This window comes from Amblyraja radiata, chromosome 29 (genome assembly GCF_010909765.2).
Source record: "Amblyraja radiata isolate CabotCenter1 chromosome 29, sAmbRad1.1.pri, whole genome shotgun sequence".
NCBI lineage: Eukaryota > Metazoa > Chordata > Chondrichthyes > Rajiformes > Rajidae > Amblyraja > Amblyraja radiata.
Window position 1 is genome coordinate 15,916,947 of NC_045984.1, and position 10,171 is coordinate 15,927,117.

Genomic DNA, 10,171 nt, shown 5'->3' on the forward strand with positions numbered 1-10,171 from the left:
GTAAATTGCAGCTCAAAAACTGGCCCGTTTCGATGTTTTTAACGGGTGTGAAAGTGCGTGTTTTCCCATTCACTAACATGTACCGGAAGTGACGCATGTACTCCAGTTAAATTTTGTGGTCACGTGGGTGCGGATCTACGCTCCAGTGACCTTTCGTGAAATCACCCTATACAGAGAAACACTAAAACATACTTTTGGACATACTAAAAAAAACAAAAAAAGTCAAAACAACGAACCCGCTGTAAGCGAGGCAGTCGACTTGCACCACCACCAGAACCTTCCTAATGAAGCCACCAAAATGATGAACCTTGAATTTATAGCATCTGTCTAGAATTGCTCCTACACATTATATTCATTTGGTATTTGGCCAGCTCTGCCATCAATGGCATCTTGGATTTTGACATAAGGAACTGCAATAGTTTCAACAACTGAAAACCTTGAGAAACACTATTGGCTTTGGTAAGTAGTACAGGTGTTTATTGTTCAGTAAAATGTTATACTTTTGCTGAACTGTTTGCAAAAAATAAAATCACACTGTACCTCGGTACATACAACAATAATGTCCCATTGAACCAGTTGAACGTGGGTTTGAAATAAAGAGTCTCATTGGTGACATCTGGTGGTGTGATATCTTCATTACTGCACCAATTCTCAAAATATCTGGATTAAAACTCTGATATCTCAATTACAAATTTCTAATTGTAAATGTTTATTTTTTACTTAAAGTGATTTGGTGCAAAGTACTGTTAAAAGAACACAATGGTCGACAATGCCCACGTTATCTTAAGGGCTCCTTAATTGCAACAGCCCTCGAGTGCACTGTGAACATACATCTTAATAATCAATGCCAAATACCTGAGGAGCAGTTTTACATCATTGTTCTTCATTGTCCTCTATCTTCTCGCTTCCATTGCAGACCAATGGTCAGCTGTCTGGTGATACAGTAAGAGCTGCCCACTATCCAACTAGCCTTTTATTCCACAACATATTCATATTTCAAATGTCATTAGAAACGCGAATAGTCCCCGAGGATTGGCGTACTGCGCATGTTGTTCCATTGTTTAAAAAGGGTTCTAAGAGTAAACCTAGCAATTATAGACCTGTTAGTTTGACTTCAGTGGTGGGCAAATTAATGGAAAAGATACTTAGAGATAATATATATAAGCATCTGGATAAACAGGGTCTGATTAGGAACAGTCAACATGGATTTGCGCCTGGAAGGTCATGTTTGACTAATCTTCTTGAATTCTTTGAAGAGGTTACTAGGGAAATTGACGAGGGTAAAGCAGTGGATGTTGTCTATATGGACTTTAGTAAGGCCTTTGACAAGGTTCCTCATGGAAGGTTGGTTAAGAAGGTTCAACTGTTGGGTATAAATGCAGGAGTAGCAAGATGGATTCAAGTGGCTGAATGGGAGAAGCCAGAGGGTAATGGTGGATGGCTGTTTGTCGGGTTGGAGGCAGGTGACTAGTGGGGTGCCTCAGGGATCTGTGTTGGGTCCTTTGTTGTTTGTCATGTACATCAATGATCTGGATGAAGGTGTGGTAAATTGGATTAGTAAGTATGCAGATGATACCAAGATAGGGGGTGTTGTGGATAATGAAGAGGATTTCCAAAGTCTACAGAGTGATTTAGGCCATTTGGAAGAATGGGTTGAAAGATGGCAGATGGAGTTTGATGCTGATAAATGTGAGGTGCTACACCTTGGCAGGACAAATCAAAATAGGACGTACATGGTAAATGGTAGGGAATTGAAGAATACAGTTGAACAGAGGGATCTGGGAATAACCGTGCATAGTTCCTTGAAGGTGGAATCTCATATAGATAGGATGGTAAAGAAAGCTTTTGGTATGCTAGCCTTTATAAATCAGAGCATTGAGTATAGAAGCTGGGATGTAATGTTAAAATTGTACAAGGCATTGGTGAGACCAAACCTGGAGTATGGTGTACAATTTTGGTCGACCAATTATAGGAAGGATGTCAACAAAATAGAGAGAGTACAGAGGAGATTTACTAGAATGTTGCCTGGGTTTCAACAACTAAGTTACAGAGATAGGTTGAATAAGTTAGGTCTTTATTCTCTGGAGCGCAGAAGGTTAAGGGGGGACTTGATAGAGGTCTTTAAAATGATGAGAGGGATAGACAGAGTTGATGTGGACAAGCTTTTCCCTTTGAGAATAGGGAAGATTCAAACAAGAGGACATGACTTCAGAATTAAGGGACAGAAGTTTAGGGGTAACATGAGGGGGAACTTCTTTATTCAGAGAGTGGTAGCGGTGTGGAATGAGCTTCCAGTGGAAGTGGTGGAGGCAGGTTCGTTGGTATCATTTAAAAATAAATTGGATAGGCATATGGATGAGAAGGGAATGGAGGGTTATGGTACGAGTGCAGGCAGGTGGGACTAAGGGAAAAAAGTTGTTCGGCACGGACTTGTAGGGCCGAGATGGCCTATTTCCGTGCTGTAATTGTTATATGGTTATTAACATACACTGTGCACAGAAATTGTGATCACAGTTGAGTAGATCATGGTGGCTTAAAGTAATTGTTATTTTACCTGGAATACTCTGTAGGTTGACAGCATACATGGTAGCATACTCTAGTCTCATAACTTCTTGTCATTTGCTGAATCTATCATAGCCTGACAATTATGTGGGTTCAGCCTTCGTGAACAACTGCAAAGCAGGAAGAAAGGTACGAGGCAGAGGAAGGCAAGAAGGAAGTCATGTAATGGTGGCAGATTCTAGCAAAGCATTTACACGGAGATATTTCAGTGCACCTTCAATGATGTGGAGTCAACATAAATCATGACTCTCAGAGAATTACACTGCCTGTGCTCACATACACACAAAGACGTACAAAACTCTAAGGTTCGGGCTGATAGGTGACGAATAATTTCCGCACCAAGGAAGAGTGAGTTACCAAAAGGAAGTCTTACTAATTTTGCTTGGCATTCCAAGGCAATATTGATTCTACGGAGGTATGATTGGCAAGAAACTTTACAGGAGCAGCCACATAAATACAGCAACTAGGAAATTCAATATTCATAAAATCAAAGAATCGTACATCACAGAAACAGGCCCTTTTTCTCCACTCATCCATGCCATCTGTGTTACCCATGTATGCAAATTTTCCCATATTAGGCCCATACCCCTCTGCTCTATTCTTATCAAGATATCCTGCACCACCTCCTCTAGCATCCGGCTCCAGATATTCACGACTTTCTGTTTGAAAATTTTATCCATCAGATTTCTTTTACATTTTGTACACAATCTCCTTTAAATGTTTTTCCTCTCGTCTTAAAGCCGTGTCCTGATTCTAGACTCCCCTGTCCAGGGAAAAAGATTCAGACCATCTCTTTCTTCTGTGCCCTTCGTATTGTTATAAATCTTTATAAGATCACTCCTTATAAGATCACATCCCAAGATGGCGGCGCTGCCTTAGCAGCTGCGGCTCGCCTGCAGTCCGTCCTTTTTTTTTCTTTTTTGTGTTGTTCTTTTGTCCTGTTTGAGTTCATTTTTGGTTTATTGTGTATGTGTGTGGGTGGGGGGGGAGTAAACATGGTTTTGGTCTCTTATTTCGGGGGGATGCGACTTCTCTTGTCGTATCCCCCGTCTCCGTCTCCGCCTGCGCCGAGGCCTAATAGTGGAGCTGGCGGCCTCGGAGCTGCAGCAGTGGCGACCCGACCCCGGAGCGGGCAGCGGCTGCGGTGACCCGACCCCGGAGCGGGCAGCGGCTGCGGTGACCCGACCCCGGAGCGGGCAGCGGCAGCAGCGATCCGACCTTGGAGGACCGGCCGCGGGCCCGGTGGACGACATCGTCGGGAGCTCGCAGGTTGGTGACCTGTTCTGCGGAGCTCCCGCGACAACAGCCGTGTCCTCTGGACTGGAGGGCCGCAGCTTCGGCGGCTTCGACCACCCCGGGCCGCGGAGCTGAACCGGCCCGTTCGCGGAGCTTGGATTCAGCCACGGGACTGACATTACTTACCATCGCCCGGCGGGGTCACAACATCCGAAGCCTGGATCGCCTCGGCACAGAGGGAGAATAAGAAGGAAAGAGACAAAAACTTTTGAGACAGAAGACTTTTGCCTTCCATCACAGTGAGGAGTATTCAACTCACTGTGGTGGATGTTAATTTGTGTTTTTTGTGTGTGTTTTTGCCATTTTTTACTATATGTAGGACTGCAAGGCAAAAAAATTTGGTTCAGACCGCAAGGTCTGAATGACAATAAAGGCTACTTTACTTTACTTTACTTTACTTTACTCAGCCTCCCGTTCCATTGAGGATACCCACTGCTTCCTAAGCTAACCGTTTGCTTGCAATGCAAAGGTTTTTGGATTCTTCTTAATCCTATTTCCTAATGTTATTTTGTGTTCTCATTTTATTCTCTCCCGATTTCTTTCTTACATTTTCTCCTCTATTCCCATAAACGTTGACTTTTTGATAATTATTTCCTACACCTGAGGTGAACTTCCTTCTTTTCCCTGATCAAACCTTCAATAAATTCCCCAGTAATAAGTTCCCCAAATTTACCAACTACACTTTTTACCCTTACAGGGACATGCTGATTCTGGTCTGCAATCGTACTCTTAACACCTTCCACTTATCACTGGTTGCTTTTCCCCTACCAGCTGCTTCCAATCTACCTCTCCCAATATGAGGAAATCTGCCTTCCCCCATTTAGAGCCCCAAATTGTGTTATATTTTAACATGATGGTCATGATGCTTACCAAACTATTGTCAGTGTTCACAAAGTGTCACTCCAGTGACTTGCCCATCCTCATTCCCTGAGGTATGTCAGGTATCAACTCTCCCTGGTGGGACTCTCTACATACTGCTTCTGAAACCCCGCTTGAGTGCAATTTATAAATACTTTCCCATGTAAGTCCTTGCACTAAGGCACTCGCAGAGAATATTTGAAAAGTTAAAAACCCCTACCAGTACAACCCTACCGGCTTTATGCCTATACGATTTTCCTATGTATTTGTTCTGATTCCTGCTGACCATTGGAAAACTTGTGGTATAGCCACATCAAAGTGACGTTGCCCATTTCTTATTCCTGAATTCGACCCATATTGCCTTATGGGCTGATCTCCTCAGGATATTCACAATCATAACTCATTCCTAGTCACCCCCTTCCCCACCCCTCCCACCTTACTTGTGTAAACCTTCCTGCCTAGCACTAGCAAGTCTCCAAGCATGGACATTGGTACCCCTCAAGTTCAGGAACAAACCTTCTTTGTTGTGCTGGTCACCCCTGCCCCAAAAAGGATCTAAATGATCCAAAAGATTGAAGCCATTTTGTTTGGTTTAGTTTAAAGATACAGCGTGAAACAGGCCCATCAGCCCACCGAGTCCAGTGATCTCCGCACACCCACACTATCCTACACACACTAGAGACAATCTTACATTTCTACCAACTAATTAACCTACCAATATGGGAGGAAACCAAAGATCTCGGAGAAAACCCACGCAGGTCATAAGTGATAGTAGTAGAATTAGGCCATTTGGCCCATCAAGTCTACTCCACCATTCAATCATGGCTGATCTGCAGCATCTCTCCCACCTAACCCCATTCTCCAGTCTTCACCCAATAACCTCTGACACCTGTACTAATGAAGAATCTACCAATCTCTGCCTTAAAAATATCCACTGATTTGGCCTCCACAGCCTTCTCTGGCAAAGAATTCCACAGATTCAACACCCTCCAACTAAAGAAATTTCTCCCCAGCTCCTTCTGAAAAGAACATCCTTTAATTCTGAGGCTATGACCACTAATCCTAGACTCTCCCACTAGTGGAAACATCCTCTCCACATCCACTCTATCCAAGCCTTTCACTATTCTGTATGTTTCAATGAGGTCCCCCCCTCATTCTTCTAAACTCCAACGAGTACAGGTCCAGTGCCGACAAACACTCATCATAGGTTAACCTGCTCATTCCTGGGATCGTTCTTGTAAACCTCTTCTGGACCCTCTCCAGAGATGGCACAAACTTCCTCAGATATATTGCCCAAAATTGCTTACAATATTTCACATGTGACATGTGCCCCCCCCCCCCCCCCCCCACTCACTATTTAGTTTAAAGCTCTATCTATAGCCCTGGTTATACAGTTTGCCAGGAGTTTGGTTCCAGTCGGGTTCAAGTGGAGTCCGTCCCATCGGAACAGTTCCCTCCTTTCCCCCAATACTAAAACCATATCCCACAAATTAAAAAACACTTCTTCCACACCAGTCTTTGAGCCACGTGTTCAACTCTCTAATTCTCTCAACCCTATGCCAATTTGCATGCGACTCGGGTAGCAATCCAGAGATTACCTTTTTGGTTCTGCTTTTCAATTTGGTACCTAGCTGCTCAAATTCCTTTTGCAGAACCTCTCCTTGTTCATCATACGGAGAGAACGTACAAGCTCCATACAGACAGCACCCATAATGAGGATTGAACCCGGGACTCTGGTGCTGCATGGCAGCAACCCTATTGCTGTGCCGCCCATTTCTCCTGGATCAGCTCTTGAGCCACATATTCATATGTCCTATCAACTGTGCCATCACAATTGTATAATTGATGGTGGAAAGGCTTTGAAGAGTCAGAAACTGAGTCAGTCCATGCAGAATTCCTCTGTACTTACGTGGCTGGGCCCAATTAAGATTCTGGTTGATGATGACCTGAGGATGTTGAAAATTTGAGTTAGGGTGATAGTATGATGTTGTTTGTCACTGGCGGTCAACAAGACTTTGTTGGGAATGTTCATTGCCCAACACTTGTTTGGCACAAAGGTTATTTGTCAATTATCGTGCCGAGCCCAAGTATACAAGTATGGGTTGTTTAGTTATCTGTGGATGAAAATAAGACTGCAGATGCCAAAACTCTGAAATAAAAACATGTAAAAACAGAAATAGTCAGCAGATCACACAACATCTAAGGAATGAGAAACAGTTAATGTTTTCTTTGTCAGAATTGGGGAAAAAGAAAATGTACATTTTATGTTGTGTGTTTATAAGGGTGTGGATATGTACGGCACTGGGGGTAAGTGCAGTAGGGTGAGGCATTTTTTGAAACAAGGCCATAATGAGGCCTGCTCCCAAGCATCAGCAATCAGACTATTGTCAAGGTGATACTAATTTACAGCATTGACAAAAATCCTTCCACTTTTATGCCCATAAGTGAAAGGACCAATTAGTCAGTTGGATTTGTTTTGCCTTCTGCGTACAGGACATGCCTGGAATGTTTGCACATCATCAGGGAGAAGTCAGTGCTGCAATTGTACTGGAACACCATGGCTAAGGGCATGGATGGTCCAGCAGCATATTTTTAATCATTATGGCCAGCACATTGTGGACTCACAGCCTTTGCTGTATCTGTTCTCAGCCATTTATTTATATCTCGTGGGGCTAATGTGATGGTCATAATCTCAAAAGCAGGCTTTGATTAATTCACATGGAACTTCTGATTGAAGATGTGATGCCGTGTACTGCACTACACCATCAATAGAGACAAGAACATCCATGGATGCTATCTCCTGCTAAAAGGGTTCAACCATCCACCACCACTGATAACCTGGGATAGTAGGACTGATGATTTTTGTTGCGATTGGTTATTGAACCTTTTAATTCAAGCTGAAGCATGCTTTGCAGATGTCTCCTGTACCAAGTTTCCCTTCAACTTTGTTCACACCTGGTATTCCAGGCATTCTTACAGAATCATCGCAGTTTTATGCGACAAAGCCACTTGGCCCATTATGTCATTCCAGTTGAAGAGTCAGCCAGCCCGGTACCACGTTCTAGCATGGTCTATAGCTGTGTTCATCAATGCTCTCCATGTACACGTCTGAAATATTTTTTTCATATAATAAGGGTTTCTTTTCACCACTCCAGGTAATGAGTTCCTGACCTCTGTTGCTTCCTTCTCAACTTAAAATTATTTGATCAATTACACTGTACTTAAAAATTTGTGCCCTGTGATTTATTATCCCTTTACGAAGGAAATATTTTAAATAAAAAATCCTGTCTTTAGGGATCTATGGGCATTCACCACAGGGACCATTTATTCTTCCACATCCGTGTTCTCCTTTTTCTCTTGCTTTGTTACATCTGCCCAAAAGCATATTGCATTTCTTCAGATCGAACTCCATTGGCCATTTTTCTGCTCCCTGTCAACCACATGTGTGTATCGTAATTTCTTGTAAGCCTTATGTTTAACACTATCCTACAAAATGAGTGCTGAGTCCAGTGGAATCCCACAGGCAACAGTCTTCCAATTGTTAAAACACTAAATAGCCATTAACCTTGGCTTCCTGTGACGGAGCCAAATTTGCCACTCACCCACAGATTACATTGGCTTGCAATCTATGATCAATCTGCCATGTGAAACATATGTCACAAACTATGCTCAACAACATCAAATACACTGTCCTTATGGTTCCTCTTCGATATCACCTTAAACCCCCCCCCCCTCTCCCCCATACAGTCAGGCACAACCCATTCTTAACAAATCCATCCTATCTATCTCAATTAATCTGTAACTTCCAAAGTAAAGATTGCCATTATCCCTCAGAATCAATTCCAATAATTGCTCACTACCAAGGCTAAATTAACTGGCCTGTAATTATTCAGTTCATCCTATTCAGCATTAGCGCCCCTCCAATCCTATGACACCACTCATGCTGTCAGGGAAGACAGTAAATTGACGATCAGAGTCCTTGATATTTATCCATTTGTTTCTTTGAACTGCCTGGGATATATTTCATCTCGTCCTGGCGATTTATCCACTTTCAAAGATCAAAAATCTCTTTCACTAAATTCATCCTATCCACTTTCACATTCTTCCTCCTTAACTGCAACATTGGTCTTGTCTTCCTTTCCTGTGAAGACAGTTGCAAATTGTTCATCAAGAACTTTACCAATATCCTCTACCTTTACCCCATGTCATAATCCCTTTTTTTTTTTTTTTTAAATAAAGTAATCCTCTTGTTCGTTACATAATTATAAACAGTATTTTTAATGCCCTCTCTTTGCTTCCCAATTTGTTTTCACTTCTATGTTTTCTGTACTAAGTTGACAGCAGCATCCAATTAACTGTATTTATTTCTGAGTCATTCGTAACTGTCACTGCATGTCATGTTGTTACTAGTAGGCGGAGCACCAAGGCAAATTCCTTGTATGTGAATACTTGGCCAATAAACGTACTTACTGTCTGCAATTGGCTTATTTTTTGCCTCATCATACCCTCCCACACAACTCGTCATCGAGGGGCATTTAGCAGTCTAGATAGACTTTTCCTTTATGGAAACATGTCTACCCCCAATCCTTGAATTCAAATCCCAAATGCCTCCCATTGTATTGGATAGAGATTTACCTTCAAGTCCCTTTTCACTCCATTTGTGTTAAAATCACGTCAAAAACATTATGTTCCCCAATTTAAAACCAATATTTTTTCCTCTGTCCTTTTCAATACTATGCTTATACTGTGCCCTCCATAATGTTTTGGACAAAGATCCATCATTTATTTATTTGCCTCTGTACTCCACAATTTGAGATTTGTAATAGAAAATAAAAATCACATGTGGTTAAAGTGCACATTGTCAGATTTTATTAAAGGCAATTTTTAACATTTTGGTTTCACCATGTAGAAATTACAGCTGTGTTTATACATATAGTCCCCCCTATTTCAGGGCACCATAATTTTGGGATACATGGCTTCACCGGTGTTTGTAATTGTGCAGGTGTGTTTAATTGCCTCCTTAATGCAGGTATAAGAGAGCTAGCTCTCAGCACCTAGTCTTTCCTCCAGTCTTTCCACCACCTTTGGAAACCTTTATTGCTGTCTATCAACATGAGGACCAAAGTTGTGCCAATGAAAGTCAAAGAAGCCATTATGAAACTGAGAAACAAGAATAAAACTGTTAGATACATCAGCCAAACCGCAGGCGTACCAAAATCAACTGTTTGGAACATCATTAAGAAGAAAGAGAGCACTGGTGAGCTTACTAATCGCAAAGGGACTGGCAGGCCAAGGAAGACCTCCACAGCTGATGACAGAAGAATTCTCCACAATAAAGAAAAATCCCCAAACACCTATCCGACAGATCAGAAACACTCTTCAGTAGTCAGGTGCGGATTTGTCAATGACCATTGTCATGAAGAGAAATACAGGAGCTACACTGCAAGATGCAAAA